The 25,579-nt window shown below is 36.4% G+C and overlaps 1 protein-coding gene across 1 annotated transcript in view; it reads right to left on the minus strand.

Annotated features, from left to right (window-relative positions):
* LOC128868682 (uncharacterized) overlaps window positions 1-19,047 on the minus strand; it is a 184,010-nt gene extending 164,963 nt beyond the window's left edge. Inside the window, exon 1 of the mRNA XM_054111043.1 lies at window positions 18,780-19,047. The gene's annotated coding sequence lies outside the window, so the exon portion shown is untranslated. The remainder of the gene's footprint in view (window positions 1-18,779) is intronic.
* Window positions 19,048-25,579: the final 6,532 nt, after the last annotated feature.

Here is a 25,579-nt window from a genome sequence, read left to right on the forward strand (position 1 = left end):
CTTGAATAATAGAACGAAAATCAAAATATATAAAACACTGATTTGACCAGAGGCATCATATGGATGTGAAACGTGGACACCGAAACCAGATACAATTGCACAATTAAGCAATTTTTAAGCAATTAGAGAAATAGTGAGAAGAATACTGGGCCCAGTACGAAAAGGAAATGGTCTCTATCGCATCAGGGCTACAGGAATTCCTAAAAGGAGAAAATGTCGTGTGGCTTGTTAAATCGTAACGCATTCGATGGCTGGGGCACGTTTTCAGAATGCCAGATGAAACACCTCGCAAAGTTTTGAATGCACGGAAAAATGGGGTAAAGTGAAGAGGGGAACCGCGAGAAAGATGGTTAGGGATGGTATGTTGAGGACGATCTTAGAATCATAAGAGCGGCGAATTACCGTAGTATGGCTGTGGAATGAGATGTTTTTTGAAGTGAAACTTCTTAAGCGTCGATGGACGAACGAGAATGGAGAGTAAAATTTCAAGGCCATGCAAAGTTTTGGACATTTTCGTTCCGCGAGAGAGAAAAAAGATATAACGTAGAGGAAAAGGAGAGAGAGAGCTATACCTTATATATATCTTAGACACACTTTAGTGGTAGGTTGCTTTTTTCTAGTGAGAAATAACACTGCCTACTTTTGGGCGCTTGTTTGTTGGTGCCAACTTGTAATATAGGTTTGGTGCCTACTTTTTGGCATTATATTTCCTTGGAGCCTACTGCTTGGGGCGTTTTTTGATCCCACTTTTTTTGGCGTTTTTTTTGTTTTGGTGCCTACTTTTTGGCGCTAATTTCCGTTTCCTGGGAAGTGCTTGTGCGTACTATAAAGTGCTATCCATTCTGGCGTCGGATTTATTGGTATTGCCTTGCAGTAATTTGTGCCGTTGCTGCGGTGCTGGATTCGCTGTGCGGATGAAAAACGCTCGGAGTAGTGCGCGTTGTTGCCACGATTTGTGTTCGGCGTTTACCTAGACCGGCCGACCCTTCTCCGTTTTTTGTAAATTTTGTCTATTTGTATTCTCTGCAAATGTTGTGAATTTATTTAGATATATATTCTTTCTCTCTCTCTCTCTCATTCTCTCTCGGGTCTCTCTCTCTATCTTTGTCTGCGTTGAAAAATTTTACTTCCGTTATGTGTACTACGCTACACGTACTTTTTTCTTTTTTCCTTGTTCACTCCTGTCGGAAGCATAGGACCTCGACAAGACTTGCCTTGTGTTGGTTTCGTTAATCTATTTGATTTCTCATAGGGTAAGTAATTAGCCTGCCACTACCAGTCCTAAGTGGTGGAAATGCCCACCTGTCGTTGCTTAGGACCAACGGCTTCTGAGGACTTCGCTAAATTTCGTGTGCCTGCGCTATTACCGCGGATGCAATGTGTAACTGTTTGTTTTTGCTTGTTTTAACAGCCACAATGCAAATACGAGTAATGCACTGACTATTGTGCGGGAGTAAGGATGGAATGGTTTGCGTTTGACAAATGAGATTTTTTTTTTTTTTTGTTTTTTTAGAAACAGGGAAAGTAGGTAAATTTGGAAAAGTGAGAGGAGCGTGTTTTACGTGGGGTTCGAATCCACAACCTCTGGGATGGCAGGCTATGGTACCTACGCTAAACTACCGAGGCCGCTTGGAATGAGATGTATGGAGAAAAAGTGTGGAGGAGGCTAAGGTTCACACCGAGCTGTAGTGCCATGCATGATGATGATAAGAAAAATTCTGATAAAAAGTTTGAAATTTTGATGTAAATTTTTTAATTTTTGTTTTTGAAATTTGCACAAAATTTGAAGCTAAACAATGAACCATATTTGCCTAAAAAGTTTCTTAAAATTAAATAGGAAAGAGAAAAAAATAATAAATTGTCAAAACTTGTCGATAAGTTCCAGTGCTATAGTTATTTAATGCACTTTATAAATGGCGCGCGCAGATACATATATTTGGTTATATTTCTCTGAACTGCCTGCCCAATTTATTGCCAGAGTCTTAATATTGGGCTGCATTTTCACGAGAAACTTTTTCATGGCGAAAGTACTACTTGACTCCATTGGCCGATATAGTTTTACATTTCTATTTAATATATTTTCAACCATTTTGAGCTTCCTGATAAACACAGCTCACATAGCTCTCTTAAAAGCAGAATTGTAGAAAATAAGAAATAAAAATAAAAATTGCAAATCACTGCGTAAAAAGTAAACAAACAACCAGGTTAAGGTGGCATAGCAAAACTCGTAAGCGTAGAAGAGCGACAATGGCCCAACAGATCCGGTAAACAAGTTGCTTCTTAATAAACAGCAAGGAAAAGAGAGAGAGAGAGAGAACCACAAAACTTGTAGGAAAGCAACAGCAACACCAATACAAAAAGTACAAAGGTGAAAGAGGGTACGCACCTGCACGCTACTACACTTCGAATAGGAGAAAAAGCTGAAACGCCACTACTTGCCTACTTACCCAAAATTGATAAAATCATCAGCAAATCCTGCTTAACCAAATCAACCCATTCCACCGCACTACACCACTAACCAACAATAACCTTTCGCTCAAGCGGAAAAGCTTGTGGTGACTTCCGAAACAGCAGAAATAATTATGCAAAGTAGTAGAAAAAGTAGCAAAAGCACACAAATAAACAAAAAAAGAGAAGAAACAAAACATCTAACAAAAAAAAAATGCAGGGGAAAATTGGCAGAATGTAATGAATTTGCAATCTCCACTGGCTTTATTATTATTTCGTTGTCCTTCGTCTGGCAGACAAAACGAATGCGTACAATATGTAAGCAGCGGGCACTACAATAAAAACAACAACAATACTACGCAACATGAGGATGATAGTCGTATGACTGTGCAACTTCAACAGCGGTTGCCTGGAGGCACGACGTAGTAGAGGGAGGTCTTTAAGAAAGTTTCTTTATTTTCAAGCGGATGCACTTAGAGTCAGAAAAGAGCAAGAGCACTTTTTCTGCACTTATTTGCTAGAAAAAGTTGATTTTTAATTTTTAAAACTGGTAAATCGTAACTTGGCATGTTGGGTAAAGTCATTTTAAGATTTAAAGGAAATTCACTACTGCAATTTGTTTTTGTTTTTATTCTAAAAGCGTATGCACCTACTAAGTTCGAGTAATAAAAAAAATGCAGATGATTCTATACCACTATTGATCGGCGGATACAAGGTGGCACAAAATAAATCACCCTATCGGAAGATTTATAATTTTTCCAAATGGCGTTGTACGTCAATCATTTCTGGCATTTGTGAAGGGAGCGCGCAAAGGTCCAAATACGGATTTACATCACTGTATTAAAAAAATGATTAAAACAACAAAATATGCATGTAAGTATATACTAACGAAGGTTCTAGGGCCTAAAACAGATGCTAGAGATTACACGCTTGGTTGGTTCTTCGTTTTCAAATCTAAACAACAGACCACTTCTATGCACTAGTGTCGCCTGTGGTGAAAAATTTGACAACAAATTAACAATGCTCATAGTTAGGTCTGCCAGCGAAAAAATCGAAAAACTTTTAAAATATTTATACAAAAAATATTTTACTTTACGAGTTTAATGAATGTGGCGCAAAATTAATCATCCAATTTTGTTTTTGAATAATTTTTTTTAACGTAAAACAAATATTTCGGTGATGGAAATCTCTATTTTGACCTTTTCGACCTCCATTTCTTGCATTTTTTTATGTACCTATTACAGCTATTTTCTTCACAAGTGCCAAATAAGATTGACGTGTGGCGTTATGTGACGGCAAAAATTATAAATCTCCCGATAGGGTGATTAATTTTGCGCTACATATGTCTTCAATCTAGCGTCAGTCTCTTTTCTATTTGTTTTTTGGAAACATTAAATTTGCGTGCCAAAACTCTGCCTGAAGCATTTCTATTCGGCTCGAATGCCTTGAACACCTACTTTTTGCCTTTGGACGATCACTAGAACCAATGGCTCTCTCTACTTATACAGTCAAATGTTGTTCAAATCTGAACGTAAATAAAAAGTCAATTTTCAATTTTTAATGCAATGGCGATTTTCGATAAGTCTTTATTTTGCTCTTTGACGATTCGTTACCAAATTAGATTCGAGTAAGGAGGGCGGCCGCCATAGCCGTATAGCCTACCATTCGGAATTCACAGAGAGAACGTAGGTTCAAATCTCGGTGAAACACCAAAACTAAAGAAAAACATTTTTCTAATAGCGGTCGCCCCTCCGCAGGCAATGGCAAACTTCCGAGTGTATTTCTGTCATGAAAAAGCTCCTCATAAAAATATCTGCCGTTCGGAGTCGGTTGAAAACTATAGGTTCCTCCATTTGTGGAGGAGGAGCTCGGCCAAACACCCAAAACGGGTGTACGTGCCAATTATATATGTATATCTATACTATAAAGGTGAATTTCTGTACGTTGTCCGCGCATCACTACGAAACGACAACACCAAATGACGTAAAAATTCTTCCTTCCCACACCCCCTAGTCCGCACCACCACTCTCATTCGTCACTAATAATCGAATATTTGCTTAAATTTAATCTAAAAAATCTTAGTTTTTCCTATTTCCCACTATTTATAGCACACTCTAGACTTCATAATCCGCATCAGCTGTTCAACTATGACCCAAATGCAAAGTTCAAAAACGGTTTGAGATAGAAAATTAATAAAAATAATTTTGCTTGATATTTTTCTGATTGGTTGGTTTGATTTTATTCAACGAGGCATAGCAACGGATGCCGGGTATTGTAATATTATGGTTATAAATAAAAAATTATTTTCTATGAAATTATTGTTTGTAATTCTTTTACAGGGCCCGCCATCTATCGTTACGGATTTGAAATAAGTATTATTTGAAGAATGGTAACACTTAACTGTCATCTGATTTGACAGAAAATTAGTTTTATTCTTCCGCTGAACGAAAATGGTTGTGTATACGCTCAAATAACGCTGGGAAATATTGCGACATTACTTTGAAAATCATGGTAATGTTGCAGAATGTGTACGAAAATTACGTACGGCAATGGGAAGAAGAAAAGCACCGAATGAAGCGTATGTGCGTTACTTTGCGAAAAAAGTAAGAGAAACTGGGTTGCTTATTGACAAACCAACGCGTGACCGACCAAAACCGTGCGTACACCCGAAAATATTGCTGCTGTGGCCAAGAGTGTTCGTGAATCACCAGGATCATCAGTTCACCGTCGTTCTCAAGAATTGGACATTTCGGAGACATCATTGAGACGAATTTTGCGTAAAGACCTTGGTATGACTCCGAGGCAGCCATATGAATGAAGGTGTGTTCCATCATAAACCGGAAGGATTGTACTTCAAAATAAAAAAAAACAGTTTGGAAAAATATTGAGTAGTTTCTTTTTTATAGCATTTTTAATTCCGTAAAGTTATATGGCGGACCCTTTATATACATATCCTAAATCCCTCAAAACTACTCCTTTGCGAGCGGCGTCGCGGGTTAAAGCTAGTATATATATATAAGTAGGTTACTAGCCCGCCTAACCTAGCTTGGTGATAGATGAAAACTACCTACACCCCCAAGCAGATGTTGCCCGTTTTGGCCCACGAGTGGTAATTTATTTTCCACCTAGCTTGCATATCTGCCGAGCGTTCCACTATCCGCCACTGGGGACGCGACCGATGGGAGACAGGCAACTCCACAGCTGGATGAACAGAAACTATGGCTCATAGTTGACTGTTGTCGACTATGTTGGCAATGTCATCTTTAGATTTTTCAATGCTATTTAGATCAATTTGACCGTCATCTGAATTGAAATCAGCTTCTAAATTAATTTGATTTTCGCCTGCATTTAATAGCAGCTTCTTCAACATTTTTTTCTGTTTGCGCTTCTAAAGAGTTTGAAGTCCAAATTTGAATTAAGTATAAAAACTTAAAGCAGAAAGCGCAACAAAAATTACTATTACTGCTAAACCAATATAAAAGGCGAGGAACTCGAATAACGAATTTCTAGTTATATCTCGGAAGCAAAACAGCTCGCTTAGCAACCTATTGCGGGAACTCGAATGCTCGAGCTAATACTTGAATGATATTTGTATGCTTAGATAAATAAAACTTCGCATTAAAAACTTTGTTGCACCTCTTGGGCGAGCTTAAGTGAGTGAAAAACGGGCTTGCCTGATGCGACTCTTTAGATGTTAAGAAATTTCACCATTCATTATAGCAGTACGTGAAATTATTTTTCTAACTTTTAATTCTAGGCCATAATTCACTCACTGTGGCTCGACTTAGTTGGTTGTGCTTGCTCTGCTTTGAGCTGGTATTGTCATTTCATTGCTATTGTTGGATAACAGTCTGTTTTTCATCTCTTCTTCAATTTCACTTCATTTCTTATATCTATTCTCCTTTCATATTGTATAATGCGGTACAACTTTTGTTATTCTATCGGTATTCCTGTAGTAGTTGTTTTCTTACGCATAACAACCGCCAAGTGGCGTTTTCTTTTTTGGTCTCTACATTTTCTTATCATAGCATCGCACCATTTTTAATTTATTTCTTGTTTGCCCAATCACGTTCAGTTGCAAAGTTAAACAGCTTTTCTGTGTAGGAGTTGCAAACAAGTTTTTTTTGTTTTTGTTTTTTTTTTTTGTGTTTGCTTTGTTACTCTTTTTGGGCTGCTGCATTTTTTTTCTTTTTTCGTGGTGTGCGTAATTGGTAGGCCTTGTTGCTTTGATTATAGAAATAGTAAAATCTATTTAAATCAAATTTCCCTCTTAAGAAAAAACGTATCTTCTAGACTTTGACCGCTTTAGACCTAGTATTGCGCGATCTAAAATTTCAAAGCGATCCCTCATTAAATCAGTTGGCGATAACCCCAAGAGAAAGATTCGTATTTAAGGCTGAAAATGAATTTGAGTGTTGAAGCCGTGGCGACTGCTGTGAGAGTATCAAATCAAGCTCGCTTTGATTCGAAAATTGTCAAAATCCAGCTTTGCTTCATCCGCTTGAGAAGCTTCTTGGTTTTCTATGGCTCTGATCTCTATTCGCCAAAGCAAGTAAAATAAATTTGAATTGCATCGGTAACTTTAGATGGTTAATATGGCACTATGACTCTATAAGCCACACAAACGCGGGAAGGGTATTTATAGCGTTCACTATTGTTAGAGGCAGAGGTAAGCAACCTTCTTCTATTTTCTTACATTTTTGTACTCCCCAGAATTCATGCTTGACAGTGAGCAACATTGCTTGTTTTTCATTTCAAATTAATGTCATCGTCTCGCGGCCAGCTTCGAGCTTCTTCGCTGGCACATTCCAACATTCTTTCAGCCTCCACGCCAGTAATTTGTTCTTGCGGGCGTCAATTATGAGCATTGAGTGAAGCCAATCCATTATCCACTTGGGTTTTTCAACACAGAGAAAGCCATTCTCTTTCTCTACCGTCACCAGTATCACATCGAATGCTCTCGGAACTGAAGCGGTAGCAACTATTCGTGGGACTTGATCTGGTCAATGAAGTTGCCGTACTTTTTTCTCCTCTACTCTGACTGTAAAGCGTTTGAGGTTTCATGTGGTTAGAAACTGAGCATCTGAGGGTCCATCATTCGTTATAATACTTGGAATACAATGAGCAGACTTGTTGACTAGAATGCAAAACAGCGAGATCAGCTGCTTTTCGAACACTTAGAAAATTGAACATATTTGGGTGCCTTACTTGACTTTTAATGAATTTGACTGAATGAGTATTTGAGGTGAGGTAATTTTAGAAGTCAGTTTATACTTTTCTGCTTACAAACAACTATTGCCCGTTTCTTGACTATAGAGTAGAGTCTTATGGACAAGCTTTGACAATAATATATTTCTTATTTAATTTTTATAATTTTCGTATAAAGTTTCAGTTTCGGTGTGCAATTCAGTTTTCTTCGGAACCATATAACTCCAAGCTTCAAATTTAGTGCAAATTAAAAAAAAATTTCATAAAATTTTTGAATTTGAATTTTGAAATAGTTAAATGCAGATTTAATGTGGCTCAAAAATCTTATTGAATTTTTTTTAATTTTTTTATTTTTTTTTTTGGCTGGTAGTCTTGTGCATTTGCTTCGTATAATGGATGCTCGTCACTTTTTTATATGGAAGAAACGCCCAGCAAAAAAAATTTGCAAATTCAATGAGAGCTTTGAGCCAATTTAACCTTCCACTTTATTAAATATTTTATATTAATTTTTTTTTTGCTTAGCTACTATCTGTGGAGCGCCTTGTTGTTTTTCACAAAATGGAGGGACCTACAGTTTTAAGTCGAATCCGAACGACTGATGTTTTTTTATGAGCAACTTTTTATGACAGAAATATACTCGTAGGCTTGCCATTGCCTACCGAGGCATGCCGCCATTAGAAAAAACTATCAATTGGTGTTTCGTGCCTAAGGCGCACATGTTCGGCACTTGCGAATGGTAGTCACGCACCAACTCATTCAACTACACGTTCCCACAACAGTCGGTTCTACGTTACCGGAACGACCCGGATTTATATCCGGCCAAGGACTGTCACTTCAAATATATGTATGGGGAATGTTTATGCTGCTACAACAAAAACAACAGCTACGTCGGCTAAAATTTAATGATCTGAAAAACCGCGTACCTCATTTTTTTTAAACTCTGATTAAAAAGTTTGAAGTTTTTTTTCATTCTTTTTCTTAATTTCCACAAAGTTTGAAACTTGTATTTATATGTTTTTTTAATCGAAAATTAATCTTTTTTTCACAAAAAATAATTAGAGTTGAATAAGGGGCAACTAAATTCTTATCTTTTCATTGGTTGGTGTTTCTATGTGGCGGTTCCCAAACCAAGCACAGAACCAAATATCCTGGGTGGTTTCGCCTTCTCACATTAGCTCGCTCTCAAACGGATGCTCGGAAGCTATCCAGAGAATACTTGGGCAACGCCCGGAAGTTGTGAGTGGCTTGTACCGCATGCAGAAGAACCGCGCTCTGATCACTACCAAGTCAATGGCGATCAGAGACTTCGCCCACGTGCGTGAACTTCTACACATGGAACCATCCTTCCACCTTTACGAAGATATTGTCATAATCAAACGAGTCGGCCTGCAGCGACTAAGGTGGTTGGGTCATGTCGACCGTACGGGAAGAACTGCTCAGGCGAAGAAGTTGTTTGAAATGGTAATTGGCGGTCGACGGCGAAGAGTACGTCCTAGTTTCCGACGGAAGGACCAAATTGAAGATGATCTGGCTTCTCTTGGTTTAAGAAACTTAAAAAGGTGTGCGGAAGACAGCGACACCTGGCGATACATTATTCGGCAGGCTGCAACTCGGTAACGGGTTGTTGCGGCCAATTTAGTAAGTAAGTGAAGAAATTCTCAAAATGTGTGAAGGAGTTTCTGTGCTATAGATATTAAAAATACTATACTTTCTTTCTATTCCGTTAACCTAACCTAACTTTTCTGATTTGTTTATAAAATATAGCTTTTCTGACACTTTCGCTCTCAGTTCGTTCTCGGAGCTTCTTTAATATGATTTCACGGCAGATTACACAAACAATTTTGCTTTCATCCTGCGTAGTCTTTTATTCTCGATTTATTTCAGTTTAATTCAACTTGATGTCAGCTGTGTAATGCCTGCCTGTCATCGCTATTTTCGAACAATTGAAAATAATTACGCAAGTTTTAGCACACAAATTCCAGTCATGCATGCACTGTCAAAACCATGTCAACTACAACATTCACGGTGACTACTAAACTATCGTGTTATCGTTCCACCGTCACATAGAGCCTACTTAGCTTCTATTCTAAAATAGTAAAAAATAGATGTCATGCACTAATAAAGGCCACGGAAACTATTTTTGTTCGCACGAACCGCCCGTTCAAACACAACTTCTGGTGTGAACTCCAACAACACCTACCCCAGCAAACTTTAAAACTATTTTAAGGAAACCACCAATCCCACCACACGCGACACAATTCTACATGTGTATGCCACACATTTTACTTTCTTTTGCCGTGTGGATTTGTCTGATATTTGTGCCCACTTTCGTCAGCTCTTTAGTTGTGACGCCATGTGAATGGAGGGCCTGTTCTGCTACCCTTTCTGCTTGGCAACTCTTCTGTGTCAATTCCTGTCTCAAATCCTCCCACAAGATGCACGATTGGTGAAATTGAAATTTTTCAGTATGAGCTAGAAAGTAAAACAAGTGTCTGCACGCAATAGCCAACACGCAAGCACGAACTATCTGACGAGTCCATTTGTAGGTACGTAATCAATATGTAGAAATGACAGGGTCGATAAGTTCGAAGAAAAAACAAAAATGCATCTGATGAGAATGGAGCCAACTTCTAAGTATATAGAATTAAGGAGACTCAGATAATTCAAGCATTCAGCACCGCGAGGTGTCGTTTAGTCGCTAACCAGCTGCAATAGGAGTCGATAAAGTGATGAGTGTCGCAGATCTGAGTGAATGAACAAGAAAATCAAAGGCAACCCAGCAAGTTACTTAGTTGTATGAAATCGAATGAAGCATTAGCCTTCTGCCGATACCACCTAGCCGGTTAACTATCAGCAGGCTAACTATTTTAATTATCTGTGCGCTTGTCACCTACCACCCAAGCTGCTCTACAACCCAACCCTCGCAGGCATCCCAGCCAAACATATAAGTCCCATGTAAGTGTGCTGTGTGTGTGTGTGGCTTTATGCAATTAAGTAGTTCAAGTTCTGGCGCTCTCCACAAACGCGGTCTCTCCTAACGCTACTCACTCGCTTTCTCTCTTTGTATTCCTTTCTTGCTCTCTTATGGCGCGTTGTTGCTTCTTTTCGCAAATTTTTTCTTCATTATCAATACTTGGTTTTGCAACAAATTTGCACTAGGCAAAGCAGCAAAAAAAAGCAACAACACAAAGAGTATATAAAACTGGATAACAAAGTCTGCAATTGGCAGCGGCAACATATGATTGGCGCTGCCTTGCTGCTCGCAGAATAATTTCTGTTTTTGTATACGTGTATGTGCGCCTTAAATGCCAAACACCAAAGGTAGTAGTTGTTGGTGATGAGAAATGGAAGGAAGTGTGACATTAATGTGTATGGAGCAATGAGCGTGGGATTTTTTATATATATTATATATAGAAATGTATGTAGGTTAAATACCGTAAGTGTAAGTATGCATGTGTGCATGTAAGTGATTTTATGGAAAGTATAATTAATAAGCGTTTAACGAGCGTTTAATTATTGAAATTTGTCATAGTTGGGGTTGTTTGCTGTTTAGAGTGGGTGAGGGTGGAGTAAAGGCTTTCCCGTTTCATTACAAAAAGGGAAATGTTATGTGAAACCGCTCGACTATGAGTGCTTTGCACGTTTTATAGTAGCAAAATAATTTTAAACTTTTTTCAATGGATTAATAGCCGTTTGTGGCTTTTTTATACTAAATTATTTCCAACTAAATTTAAAGCTAAAGAAAACTATATTTATGGTCTATAGCCGTATGGTGGCGTTGCTGCCGCAATGGGCGGTAGTAATAGAAAAGGTATTCCACAGGAGGACAGCGGCCAAACAATCAACAAAAGATGTAACCGCCAATTGCATATACACTGCAAAACGTGAACAAATTTTTTTGTGCATTTACTACTCTAAAACGTGAAGTAGACGAGAAAATTCTGTAACATGAACAATAAACGTTTCAAAGTTTGCATGTAAATAGTTTGCATTGAGCTCAAATGATTCTGAGCTTGGGGAATCCCCTAATAGTAAGTTACGCGCTCTATTTGTGGTGAGGAGTTACGCTCAAAGCATTTCAGTCGCAATAAAAAAATAAAAAAATATTAGACTGAAATAAAAACGTAATTAAAATGTAAAAAATAAGACAAAATAAAAAAACGAGCCATTTAAAATAATAAAAAAAGAATTAAATTTAATTAATTTTCTCCGAAAGAGTTGCTATTAAATCATAAATTGCAAAGGACACAGAAATATTGGTTACATTTCGATTTACATATTTCGTTCAGAAAAATACACTTGCCTTCTATTAAAAGTTACGGCAATTATTCGAGTTCCATTTCATTTGAAATGGTGTGTTTTTTATCAGATTTGCTGCATAAAAATGAGTTCTCAGAAATCTGGGTTTTGGGCAATAAAAAATGGAAACTGAAATGCTCAGTTTTTACAGAAGCGATCGAGTGTCACGTGCTAAGTAGATAGCATGTCGTTGTCTGTTTTAAAACAAAAATGGGGTGCTTAACTTCGCTCCTTGATGTGCAATATCGGCGAGTTAAATCCTTGCACAGTGCATAGATATGTACAAAAATATGTGAGTTATTCGAAATTTCGTTGTTATTAAAAATTTCAGAGTGAATGAATTCAACCATTCAGGAGTGGAAGGATGATATTGACAATAGACATTGCGGACAATGACAACGACCATGAGAACGAATCCAACGACGATGACTGCATCTCAGAGTGATCGGAGTAGTAGTTCTGATTTTCAACCAAGTCGTACGCCGCCGATTCAGCGCTTCGACTTAAGGGCTGTCCCCTGTAAAATTTCGAAAAAAAAAATTTTTTCATAAAATGTTAATATAATCCTTTAAGAATATGTCAAGAAAATTTTAGAACGTAAATTTAAGTATTTCTTAGACGCGTTTTTCTCAAAACTATATTTTTCGAATTATCGTACACGATAACTCGAAAAGTTATTGACCGATCACCCTGAAATTTTGCACACATCTTTTCTATGTGAATTTAAGTTTTCGAAAATTGTTCAAAAAAATAATTTTTTGGAAGCAAAAATAGTAGATAAATTCGCCCCAAAATTATGTTTTTTTTTTTTTGTTTAATTCATATAGAAATTATGACATTAATAAACAAAAAAATATTTGGTTTTTTGTATTCAGATCACTGACGCCGATGCTACAATGCCCGCCGATTGAGAAGCCCCGTTGCGACCTTCCTGGAAGAATTGAGTGAACATCCGCCATTTTAAATGATTAAAATAAAAAAACAAAACATTTATATTATTTAAAAAAAAAATATTCTTAAAAAAAAAAATTTATATTATTTTAATGTATAAATAAACTGTATGCCAATTTTGAAAAAAATATATTGACTTCTTCATTTTAAATAATTTCAATGAAAATCAGGGAAAATATGCCGTTTACAGGTATCTGTCCCCTTAACAATATGGCGCTACGAAAGACCCAATGGTTCGGCCACTCTTCTATACTATCACACATACTATGACTACTCGTCGACTACTATTTCCCGAAACCCACCTTTAACAGGCTCATCAAGACTAACATCCCGTCAAAAAGAGGGTGACAAACTTCAAGAGGGGAAATAAATTTCTACACCGATGGCTCAAAGCTAGAAAATAAAGTAGGTTTAGGAGTTTTTTCTAAGGAATTAGGACTGGAAGTATCTGTCCGACTCCCGGACTTCTGTAGCGTGTACCAGGCAGAAGTCCTAGCCATAAAGGAGGTAAATGTGTACCTTAACACAAACGCCGTTAAAAGTACTACGGTAAATATCTTCTCGGACAGCCAGGCGGCCATCAAATCAGTGAAGGCAGTTATACTAAGATCAAAGGTAGCTCAGGAATGTTCGGCAGCTCTAAATGATATTAGCACTGTCTTCAAGGTCAGCCTTACATGGGCTCCGGGACATAGAGATATTGAAGGAAATTGCAAGGCCGATGACTAGCGAGAAAGGGCACTAATCTTCTTCTGCTTGTAAACAGAGGCAATATTAGAATTCCAATGGCCATTTAAGAATATAAAATAATATTTTCCAGGAGACCAATAGATCATGGAGAGAAGAAAATATTGTGTTACAACCAGACTAATTTGGCAGCAAAAGATAAGAGAAGATCAGGAGAATTGCTTAACCTCTCAAGAGAGAACATCTAACAGGTCGTGGCTTGTGTCGGCGCCGGTCATTGGCTGTTCGGTAGGCATTCTTTTAGGCTAGGAATATTTTCGCGTGAATACTGAAGAAGTTGTAGAGAAGAAGAGAAGAGGAAAAAACAGTAGAGCACTGCCTTTGTAACTGTCCAGCCTTAGCTAGCAGTAGAGCAAGGTTGTTGGGAAAATGTTAATTTCATTCTTCTACAAAACTATCCGGTGTTGGGATAAAAGCTATCATACGCTTCATAAGAGAGTCTAAATGGTTCCATGAAAAATACACAGTATGGTTCCCGTGTTACACAGTGAGACCACAACGGACCGGCATGGTCTAAGTGAGTTAAACCGATTGCCACAAAAGCCTAGCCTAACCTAACCTAAGCTCACTACTAACTGCAGTCAGAAAATAAATGCCTCTTCAAGTATCCCCTGGTGGTAATAAGTGGCATTGCCATGGGTCAATAATGTTGCCCAATCACAGAGAACAGTTGCTGTGGCGCGAGCTACTAATACATGCACATACCCACAGTTGACACGGGTAATACAAAAATTCGCTTAAAAATACCTTTGACTAGCTGAGTTGGTCGTTTATTAATATTTTGAGTTTTTTTTTTTAGATTTTTTATAGGGTAAGTATTGGTAATAGATACAAATTTTTCTAACTTCAATATTTTTTTCAATCTTATACTCTCCTATATTTTTTTATTTGCTATTATTTTTGACATTTTAAAAATGTAATTTTTTTTGTATTACTTTATTAAGCTAAAATAACTTGGCAGATCAATCTTGATTTTAGAAGATTTATTTTTGCATAACTTTTTTTCTAATTAAATTGAATAACTTCTTTACGAAAAAACAAAATATGTGACTTCGAGTTATGGAAATCTTTTGACGTTTACTCGCTCCAATGCATATCTGCTTGCAACTGTAGCTCTGTAATTAGCTCCAAGAGTTGTAAAAAAATTTTTTTATGGTTTTATTTTCTGGCCCTCTTTTTCGTTATTCTCATTAATTTGTGCTTAAAAATGTATTGCTGCATATACCTTTATTTGTATTATATTTTACTATATATATTTATGTACAATTAAATTTTAGGAATTTTACTAATTTTTTACTTTGTTTTCTTGCATTGTTTGTTTTTTTTTTGCAAAACGATTATTTTTTATATTCTTAAATAAATAATTTTTTCCAAAATAATTTTTTTACTTTATTTAGTAATTGAAACTTTAGTTTTTGAAATCAGGTATTTTTTTATTTAATTATCATTTCAAAGTTTTTATATTTTTATACTGTTTTTAAAAGTTTTCCATTCTTCAATAGTCTGGTTAAGTTGCTTAGCACTAAATTTCTTCTAAGCTTTTGTTTCTGTGACTAGTTTCGAGGTGCAGGATGACATAATTGGCACTCACAACCATTTTGGGTGTTTGGCCGTGCTCCTATTCCTAATTGTGGTGCGCGTGTTGTTGTTTAAAAATCATTGTTAATTATATTAAGTCATTTAAGTTGATTTCCTTCCAACAAAAAAACAAAAAAACAAACAAACAAAAAAACAAAAATTAGAAAGAAAAACTTTTTTATTAAAACAACTTTTTTTATAAATTTTTTTTATTACATTTTAATATTTTTTTGTAATGTTAATATTTTTTGTTCTGATAATGCTGAATCAGGGTGGAGTTAAGGTAGTAGCATACGCCGATGACTTGGTCCTGATGGTATCGGGACCGTATCCCTCAGTCATGGCTGAGATATTGGAAAGGTCACTGGCTGTACTCAGTCGCTGGGCTGCCACTTGTGGCCTCCGAGTCAACTCTGATAAAATGGAGCTGGTCCTATTTACCACAAAACATAAACCTCCACCTTTTCGACTTCCCAAATTAAACAACCACGTTCCCCCGCTGTCATCGAAAGTTAGGTATCTTGGACTGATACTTGACTTCAAAGTCCATTGGAAGCTATACATTGAAAATCGGGTAAAGAAGGCCAGTATAGCCTTCTACTATGTTCTACTATGCTAATCTATGTTCGGTAAAAAATGGGGACTCAAGTCACAGGTCGTGCTGTGGATGTACAACGCAGTGATTTTGCCAATTTTAACGTATGGATGCCTGGTTTGGTGGGAAGCTCTTCGTAAGGGCTATAATATCACTAAACTGGGGAGGGAGCAAAGGACTGCATGCATTGGCATCACCGGAGCATGTAAAACTTGTCCCAGTGCTGCCCTGAATGTCCTTTTGCACTTACTTCCCAACGACTTTTCCGTAATTTCCATCGCAGCTCAAAGTGCATTCAGGTTAAAGGAGATTGTCCTCTGGAGACAGTCTCTCAAGGAACATGGTAGCATTTTCGGGCAGTTAACACCGTATTTTTCCGAACTTCGAACATATCTTTCTATCCGCAAACTAGAGTTTGAGTGTCGTGCTAGGGCAGTCTTTCCAAATAGACAGGATTGGATCGAGGGGAAAATCTGCACCGAAGCTTACACCTCTGTCTTCACTGACAGTTCCAAGATGGAATCGGGAGTCGGAGCGGGGGTTTTCTCTAAATCAGCCAAATTATCTATCTCCTTTAAACTGCCAAACACTGCAAGTGTTTTTCAAGCAGAAGTCTTTGCGATCTTGCAGGCATGCAAAATGCTTAGGGTTGTACAAATTATTTCTCAGGAAAGCGCAGAAAAGATGGAGCTCCATTTCTTCATGTGCTATTTCGCAAACCCTTTGGCCTCAGTACAATAGCAGGAGGACTCAGAAAGTCCTAGGGACGCCATTCAATTTCCTAACTTTTAGCTATGCTAACCGGTCACTGGACGTTCGGTATACACGTGGAAAAGTTAGATTTACCATTTAACCCCCATTTCAGAAGCTGTGGGGGCCTTTCAGAGAAAAAGGCTGTAGAGCATTTTCTCTGTAAATGTCCGGGTTCGGCAGCTAGACGACTAAGGTCACTGGGAGCTCCTTTCTTCGACAGCCTGGGGCCGTGCGCCAACCTAAATCCCATCAATCTTCTTCATTACATCAACAGCTCTGGCTGGCTGTAGATATCTACCTGTTAGAGGTCTCATAATGGCATCAAAACGGCACTTTAGTGCTACTTGAGGAGTGTCAGGTGCACTTCAACCATTTTACCTACCTACTTTGTAATTTATAACATTTTTTTAAATATTTCTCAAATCTCTCTTCCAAACAAAAAAACACGAAACAGAAAAATATTATAAAATTGAAACAAAAAATATTATTTTATTTTATTTTTTCTGGCTCTTCATAAAAAGGTTTCTGCCGTTCAGAGTCGGCTTAAAACTGTAGGTGCCTCCATTTGTAGAACAATAGCAAGACGCGCACCACAAATAGGACGAGGAGCTCGGCCAAAGACCAAAACAGGGTGTATGCGTCAACAAATATTTATTATTGGTATTCTATTTTTTTTAAATTTGTTTAACAATTTCAGAAATCTCTCTTCCAAAAGAAAAAAGAATATTTTAAAATTAAAAGAAATTATTATTTTCTGATTGCATTCAAATTTTTTTATTTAAAATTTTTTTTTTTTTATTTCCAAAATCTTTCTTAGTTGGGGATTAAATTTTCGAATTGTTGAACGTTAAAATTTTCTTTAGAGATTTCCTTCAGTTTTCTTATAAGTTGGTTGGGACCCTAAAACTTTTTATGAGTTTCTTTATAAGCAGTTTTTGTTAGTATTTAATTTCAATTATTTGTATTTTTCTTAGTAATAAATTAAGAGTCAATAAATTTAAAAATCATTTTTGTTTGAGGAAACTGGCTGCAGAGGTCTTCATTCCGTAGCTTTGTTTTTTTAAATATATAAATATTTTGATTTTTGTTGGAAAAGTTACTTTTCGTTATATAGTTTTTTATTATATATCTTTAATATTCTCTAAGAATTTTTTTTAAATCTTTTTTCGCTTGGTTCAGCCACACTAACAATTATTTTCCAAGTTTCTAGAATTTGCTTGCTTCTTATAAAATTTAATTTCTTAATATTATTTTTATTTATTGTTCTTAAAAAATTTTTACTAAATATTTTTGTGACTTTCTGTTTTCAAAAATTATGTTTTCCTGAACTTTGTGAATGTTTTTTAATTTTTTCTTCGTAAATTGTTCTTATTTTCAGTCTTTTTATTGTTTTCAAACATTTAAATATGTTTTAACGTTTTTGGTTTTGCATTGGTGAATATTATATTTTTTGTTTGTTTTTTTTTCATAGTTTTGTAGTTTTTCTTGGTGCGAATATAGAAAAAGTATTACTTCTATGATTATTTAATTTATAAAATTATATTTTCAATTATTTTCTTTCGAAATTTTGATTGTCAATTTTTCACTTAGTTTCTTCTTATTCTGCTTTACCTTTTGATTATATATTATTGCACTTTGGTTTTCTTGGTTACATTTTATGGTTTGGATTAGTTGTTTTTTTTTTGTGTTACTCTTCCGGTTATTTCACTTTTCTAGCTCAGAAATTACATTTTAGTACCTTTGGAATTTTTTATTTTTTTTATTTTTTTATTCGAGTTTTCTAATTGTTTCTCAAATTTTCTTATTATTCTATATCTTTTAATTTCAAATTAATTCACATACTTTCTTTTCGGAATTCTTTCTTTTATTTCGTTTATTTCAAGTCTAAAACGTAACGTTTTAAGGGCTTGAGCCAAAGTTTTTTACTTAATCAAATACTGTTTAATTTTTTATGTTCCTAGTACTACAAAATTCGCCTCTCATTCTGTTTAAATTTTCAACTTTACAAATTTCTCCTCCTTTCCTTGCATCAGACCACTTATTTCTGCTCTATCGCACAAATTTCGATTTCCAATCATCATTCTTAATATTTCAATTCTTCAATATTTCCATTTTACAGTTATTTATTTTTATCGAATGAAAAAATAAAACCAATAAGTAAATATTTTTATAAATATGTCTTAATGAAAAAATTGCCCACCTTTTTAATTCATACCGAAAAACAAAATTCTCCACTGGCGTCTTGCAAATTTCACCTTTTATGTCATACACTTTTATACACAAATACCAACGCACAGTTGCACACATATAAGCGCATTTACAAGCAAATAGGCATACATATATAAGTATGCACTTCAGCTATTCACACATACGCTACCTACATACAACTACACCAGTGTATGGTTATATGTAACGTTACACAAATATCCGTTGAAAAGCACAATTATCATTTTAAAGCGTCTGTATTTGCGAACATTTCAAAAGCAACTGAATTGAAATTTCATCTCGCTCAGCCAGCCGTAGCAGAAGCGGCAGCTGCAATGGCAACTAAACAGCAAGCTGAGTGAACGAGCGAACCGTAACAATAACAAAAAAGCAACAGTACACGCCACCCACCCACTATAGTGATTACAGGCAGGCAAAAACAAAACTTAAGCAACAGCTTATTGCTGCGATTCGTTCAGCTGCTGCGAGCAAATATTTACCCACTCTCCAGTTCGTTCGAAAGTGTGTCGTCGGCTTGAATTGTGGCACTCGGCCGCACCAGTGCGGTGCGTCGTATTAGTCGAAAAAAAACAAAACGGCACTCAAGCTAGTTTAGCTGCAGCGGGAACAATGAGAGCGCAATAGACGCAACTACACACACGCACAAACGACGCGAGCTAAGCACACAAACAACAAGTGACACCTATCCTTTTGGAAAATTAAAAAAAAAAACGATAGTAGTCCCTTTTCCCGAACGCGCACGCAACCGGATGAGTGTTGAGCGGAAATGAACTCTCATGTGTGCATGCAGAGTGAGATTAGCTGTGATTTCTCATAAATGTTAGTGGGAATGCTCTCGCACTCTCACACTCCCACTCACGTTTTTATTACGTTACAGCGATTGCTGAAGGACTTCCTTTCTATTTTCTTTCCTGAACAGTTATTGACTTTAAAATTAGCATGCAATTTTTACTTTTGACTTTTAAAAACCCTTTTTGCTTCATGGCATTATCTCCTTATTATAACTTTTACCACTTGGCCGTATCGCCACTTGGCATAATTTATGTTTTTGCAAAACGTTCACATCCATTCGCTTTTCTTTTCATAATCCCAGATCTCTGCTTTTTTCGGTCTTACTTTCTTTTCATATTTCTGCCTTCAAGCTCCTCCCCCGCAAAGCGCACTATGTCATTTGCTCTTGCCGCTCATTTCTGTGTGCGCTCAATTCGGCAGCTAGCTGAGCGTAAATTTTTTAGAGCCATGAATGCATTTTAGGCTTGTGGAAATGCCATTGCTTTGTTATGTAAAAAAAGTATTTTTGAATAAAAAACAAATAAATATCAAACAATTACTTAGAAAAAATTACTAAGATTTTGCTAAGAAAATCTCCTCCTCGTCTTTTGCGTGCCTTAGATGTTGCCGCTGTGGATGCAGACTGTGCTGTAAGTTTCGAGTAAAAAATCCACCGCCAAATGCTTGGGCAACGTAAAGAAAGATTGCAGCCGCGCAATCCCCGTTTTGCTCAAGTGTCTCATTTGTTTCATCGGTAATGCGATTACCCTGTTCAATAGTTCCGTGTTTCTCACGCATCCGAAATTCATGTGTTGATATTATTGGTCATAACCGAAAAAAACAGGATTTATTTTAGATATCAACTTTTCATTAATTAATTAATAGAGGGTCCAGGTTCATGTCTCGACTCCCATAGTCTCTTATGGCCAAACATCAACCTCAACCTACCCGTGGTGTCACCCGTTTCACCAGATAAGGAGAAGGCGGGAGAGTTTTCAGCGGAACAATTGAACTTCCATCTGATGTTTAAAGGAAATGTCGGCCTCAACATAGCCGATCGCTTGATAGGATCGGATGTCGAATCGCAGCAACACTTTTTTCTTTATTGTACTAGACCTGACCTCGATGTAGGTGAGTATGGACGAAGGGAAAATGTTTTCTGATTTGAGTATATACAAGAAGAAGAACTAGCACCAGAACCATGTCAGATAACAGTTCGACGGCAATATATCGCTGGCGACACGGATTCCGGTACGCTCAGGTGTCTGAAATCAAAAAGACAAAGAGTTCCTCATTTCTGTTCGGTAAGGTTTGGCAAGGCGGCCGCCGTAGACGAATGGGTTGGTGCGTGACTACCATTCGGAATTCAGAGAGAATGTAGATTCGAATCTCGGCGAAAAAAACACCAAAATTAAGAAAAACATTTTTCTAATAGCGGTCGCCCCTCGGCAGGGAATAGCAAACCTCCGAGTGTATTTCTGCCATGAAAAAGTTTCTCATAAAAAATATTCGCCGTTCGGCCAAACACCCAAAAAGGGTGTACGCGCCAATTATATATATATAAGGTTTTGCAAGTCATCACGAATCGTATAACGCCAGAACAAAGCTTCCACATTATGGAAGTTTAATTTGAAAAAAAAAATCTGTTTGCGAAGTACATAGAGCGTCGTAATGAAGAAGATGCCGAAGTGTTGATTTGGCCTTTGTACTTCAATTACGTGAAAAATTGTAAAAAAGAAGACTGATCGAATGGACCATATAATTCCTAACCACGGCGGACATATGCCGGATTATATTATAATAAAAAAAATGCATTCCAAAAATATTTCTGTTCTGTATTATAATTTGAAGTTCTCAAGCTCTTAAAAAAACAGCCAAACACAACAACAATTAGCATGCCTGTTGCATTGTATGCAAAAGAATTGCTTATGAACATCTCCATTAGGTCTGCTTTAAACCGATGGTTTGAGGGTTTTCGAGCATGTAAATTTTCGTGAGTTTGTGACCTTTACCAACTGAAGTATTGAAAAAAAAATTTGAAAAAGCTAGATTTTTTTTGTAGTTGTAAATTTCGAGTGCCAATAATAGGTCATTCTAAGTCATGCCTACTTCATTTGAGTGTGTTTGTGTGATACAGTTGTTGTGACACTAATAAAGTTAAACAACAACACAACAACATTTGTCTGGTTGTCTGGATGCTGCCAGAGAGCAACGGTACACTCACTGGAGTATACATGCAGCCGAAAGCATATCAGTCCTGAAGCGAGTGCAGATGAACTTGAAAATGCTGAAAGATAAGAATTGCTGAGAGTCAGAGAGCAGAGAAGTGAGCTAAACTGAATGACACATAGATATGATGAGGAGAATAAAAGCAGTTAGAGTAGAATGAATTCGTAGAAAATTAATACAAACACATTTTTTTTGCAGGCTCATTTTCATTCTCTCACTTTCTCCCTCCCTCTCTCTGATTACATTCTTGCTAGAATATAAATAGCAGAGTTGCCAGCTTTAAAGTTTAAAAAAAGTGTAAAAAATTAAAAAAAAAATATAATTTTTTTTAATCAAAGAATGTTTTTATTCATAACTGTTTGTACTTAACAAAAGGAAAAATAAATGCAAAATGTATCAATAATTCAATAACACAAATTTTATAAAATTTTAATTTTAACAAAAGAACAAATAAACACATAAGGAATCATACAATTCAATAACAAAAATTTTATAAATTTTTATAGGGTGGGCTATGTAAAATTTGCTTTTTGAATCGGCTATAAAAAAAAAACTAATCAATATTTTTTCAAACTTTTTTTTTATTTTGAAGATTGAACATCGTCATTTATGAATGGAAAATAATATCGTTCAAATGACTGCCACGACTGGCTTTACAGTAGGCCATTCGATCAACCCTATTTTTAAGCAAATTTTCGATTGTTTGGGCTCCAATTTCATGAACGGCAACTTCGATTTCGTGTTTTAAAGCATCAATCGTCTCTGGATGGTTCGCATAGCATTTGTCCTTAACAGCTCCCCACAAAAAATAGTCCAACGGGCTTAAATCACAGCTCCGAGGTGGCCAATTGATATCGGAATTTCGGCTGATTATTCGGTTTTCAAAAGCGGTAGCCAAAATTTCGAGTGTAACTTTGGCAATGTGACAAGTTGCACCGTCCTGTTGACACCAAATATCGTCCATGTCATCCTCTTCAAGTTTTGGAAACAACTCGTTGAGCTTGTCACGGTAACGCTCGCCATTTACGCCAGACCAAAAACCGCACCAAACAGTGACTCGTTGTAGATGCATTTGCTTCTCTACAGTAACGTGTGGATTTTCTGAGCCCCAAATCCGACAATTTTGCTTATTGACGTAGCCACCGATGTGAAAATAAGAAAAGAAGAAGACTCATCACTTTGGAAATAGGTTTTCAATATTACCCAATTTCGTTCAAGCGTATAGCGTCCCATTTCGTAAATGTCAAACCTTTAAGTAAATTATGAACACATTGGACATGTCATTTGTGTTACCTTTCTCAAAAAAATAGGCGGTTCAAAAAGCAAACGCTATATGGCCCACCCGTACCTTAACAAACTAAAAACACAAAATTTACCAGTAATTCGTTAAAAAAAAAATAAATTTTTAATTTTAACAAAAAGACATAAGGAATCAAACAATTCAATAACATAAATTTTATTACGTTTTTGTAAGAAAATATACATCTATACTTCTAAAATATACAAGTTACATATATGAAAAATTATTTTCAAAATCTATTTCCTCATTTTCATATCATATTTCTCAATTTTCATTTGATACGGATAAAACTGACTGCAACTCAGATTTAAAACTTTGATAAATGGGTTTACAATCGATATGACAATTAACAACATCGTGTATATTATAATTGTCACAACAATAATTCCCCTCATTTTATTCCACTTTTTATGTGGAACAACGTATTTGCTGAAAGAAGGGATTAACGGTTACGAACTTCCTTTTCAAAAATATTCATTGCGCTAAAACATCGCTGATCTTTTGCATTTGAGCACGGCAATGCCAAGAGCCAATTTCCCAAATTTGCCGCAGCTTCGAATGGAGTCAGACCAGCCGGGTCTTAATGCGTCTTAACTAGGTCATATTTTAGGGAAGGGAAGTTTGAAGATACTTGTACGTTCAGTGCTGGTACCGCGCGAAATATTTCAATTTATATCACATTTCAAACTATTTCATATTTTAATTAATTTTGTATTTTAATTAATGTATTAATTAACTTATCTATGAGAAATGCAAGTAGATTGCATTTGAGTTTAGAAAAAAGTACTAAAAAGGTACTAGGCACCAATCCCGTTTATATTTTTAATTTTGAAAAAGCGTTACATCTAGCGCTTAAAGCACGAAGTCGGCAACTCTGTATAGTTAATAGAGTGAGTGCCTTCTATATTTTTGAGCATTAATATTTGTTTCCAAAAAACTATCGCTCTCTCTCTCTTTAGTATACTCACGGTATGTTTTCCATTCTATGAGAGTCAAAAGTCCTTTAATTTCTTTTGCAAAGTCAAAAGGACACTTAGTTGGGATTAGCAGTGTTGCCTTGCATAATTTTTCAATTACTGATTTTCTAGTTGTTTATGCTTGCTTGGAAGACTCACCACCCCAAGTTGTGATGGAAAAACAAAGTAGAAAAAATAGTTGTATTTTATTTTTTACGAAAGTGTTGCTTTTCTTCCTCTTCCTTCCGCTTACTTCATTCATTACTTCGCAAACACATGTAGCTCGTAACTATTAACTGTTTGCACTTTTCTAGCAAAACACATTTTCCAGCTCTCATTCACTTTCACTCTCTTTCTCCCACTACCGCTCATTCCATGCACGCTCTCAGCATTGACATTGATTTCTTGCGCATTGTTGTTGTTGGTGTATTACATTGTATGCTGTATGCTGTACGCTCCTGGCTTCTTTCACTTTGAACTCTCAATCGACAGGCAATCAGACCAAGCTTGGTCATGTCATACCAGACGGCCACGACCTCAGCAAAGCTGGATGACATTGTTGCTGTCTCGTCAGCTGTTTTTATTGTTGTTACCATTTTTGTTGTGCACATAGATGTGGGTTGATGCTGCGACTGTCGTTGTTCGGAAATTGTCGGTAATATACAAGTACATAATTTTGTTATTGCTGCCCTTGCACTTTCATTTGCTTGCGTCTCTGGACTCATCGGCATTTTGCCCTTCGCCGCCGTCGTCATTTGTTTGTTCGTTCGTGTTCGGTCGGCGGTTCTAGGACAGCCCATTTAATCAACCTTGCAGTGAACTGTGGATTTATGGAAATACATACATACCTACATACATATGAACATATATATGCAGCCAGCTTCATATCATTATGATAGTGTGTATGAAAGTGTGTGTGCGACCCGTCACCCGTCATCAGTGAAGTGGGTACACTATCAATGTAGCGATTTTCAATGTACAGAGTGAGTAGATTTATGCAAAAGATTTTATATGAGCGCGTATGTTTTCATGTTTATGTGGGCGGAGTGCAAAGACCAAGCAGGCTTTTGCAGATTACCATTTTCAGATTTTTAACTGCAAATGGCATAGATTCTTGAACACAGATACATTTATTGATAAATTTCACTGGATCACTGACACATAAACAAATAAACATGCATACATATACTTTTTCTATTTGAATAAAACTTTCTAAAGGGCATTGGACAAAATTTATTTAGATATTTTTACGTTTTGTGATTATATAGGATTTAGGATATGTATATAAAAGAATTACAAACAACGATTTCATAGAAAATATTTTTTTATTAATAACCATAATATTACAATACCCGGCACCCGTTGCTATGCCTCGTTGAATAAAATCAAAACAACCAATCAGAAAAATATCAAGCAAAATTATTTTTATTAATTTTCTATCTCAAACCATTTTTGAACTTTGCATTTGGGTCATAGTTGAACAGCTTATGCGGGTTATGAAGTCTAGAGTGTGCTATA

Source organism: Anastrepha ludens, chromosome 6, assembly GCF_028408465.1.
Source record: "Anastrepha ludens isolate Willacy chromosome 6, idAnaLude1.1, whole genome shotgun sequence".
Lineage (NCBI taxonomy): Eukaryota > Metazoa > Arthropoda > Insecta > Diptera > Tephritidae > Anastrepha > Anastrepha ludens.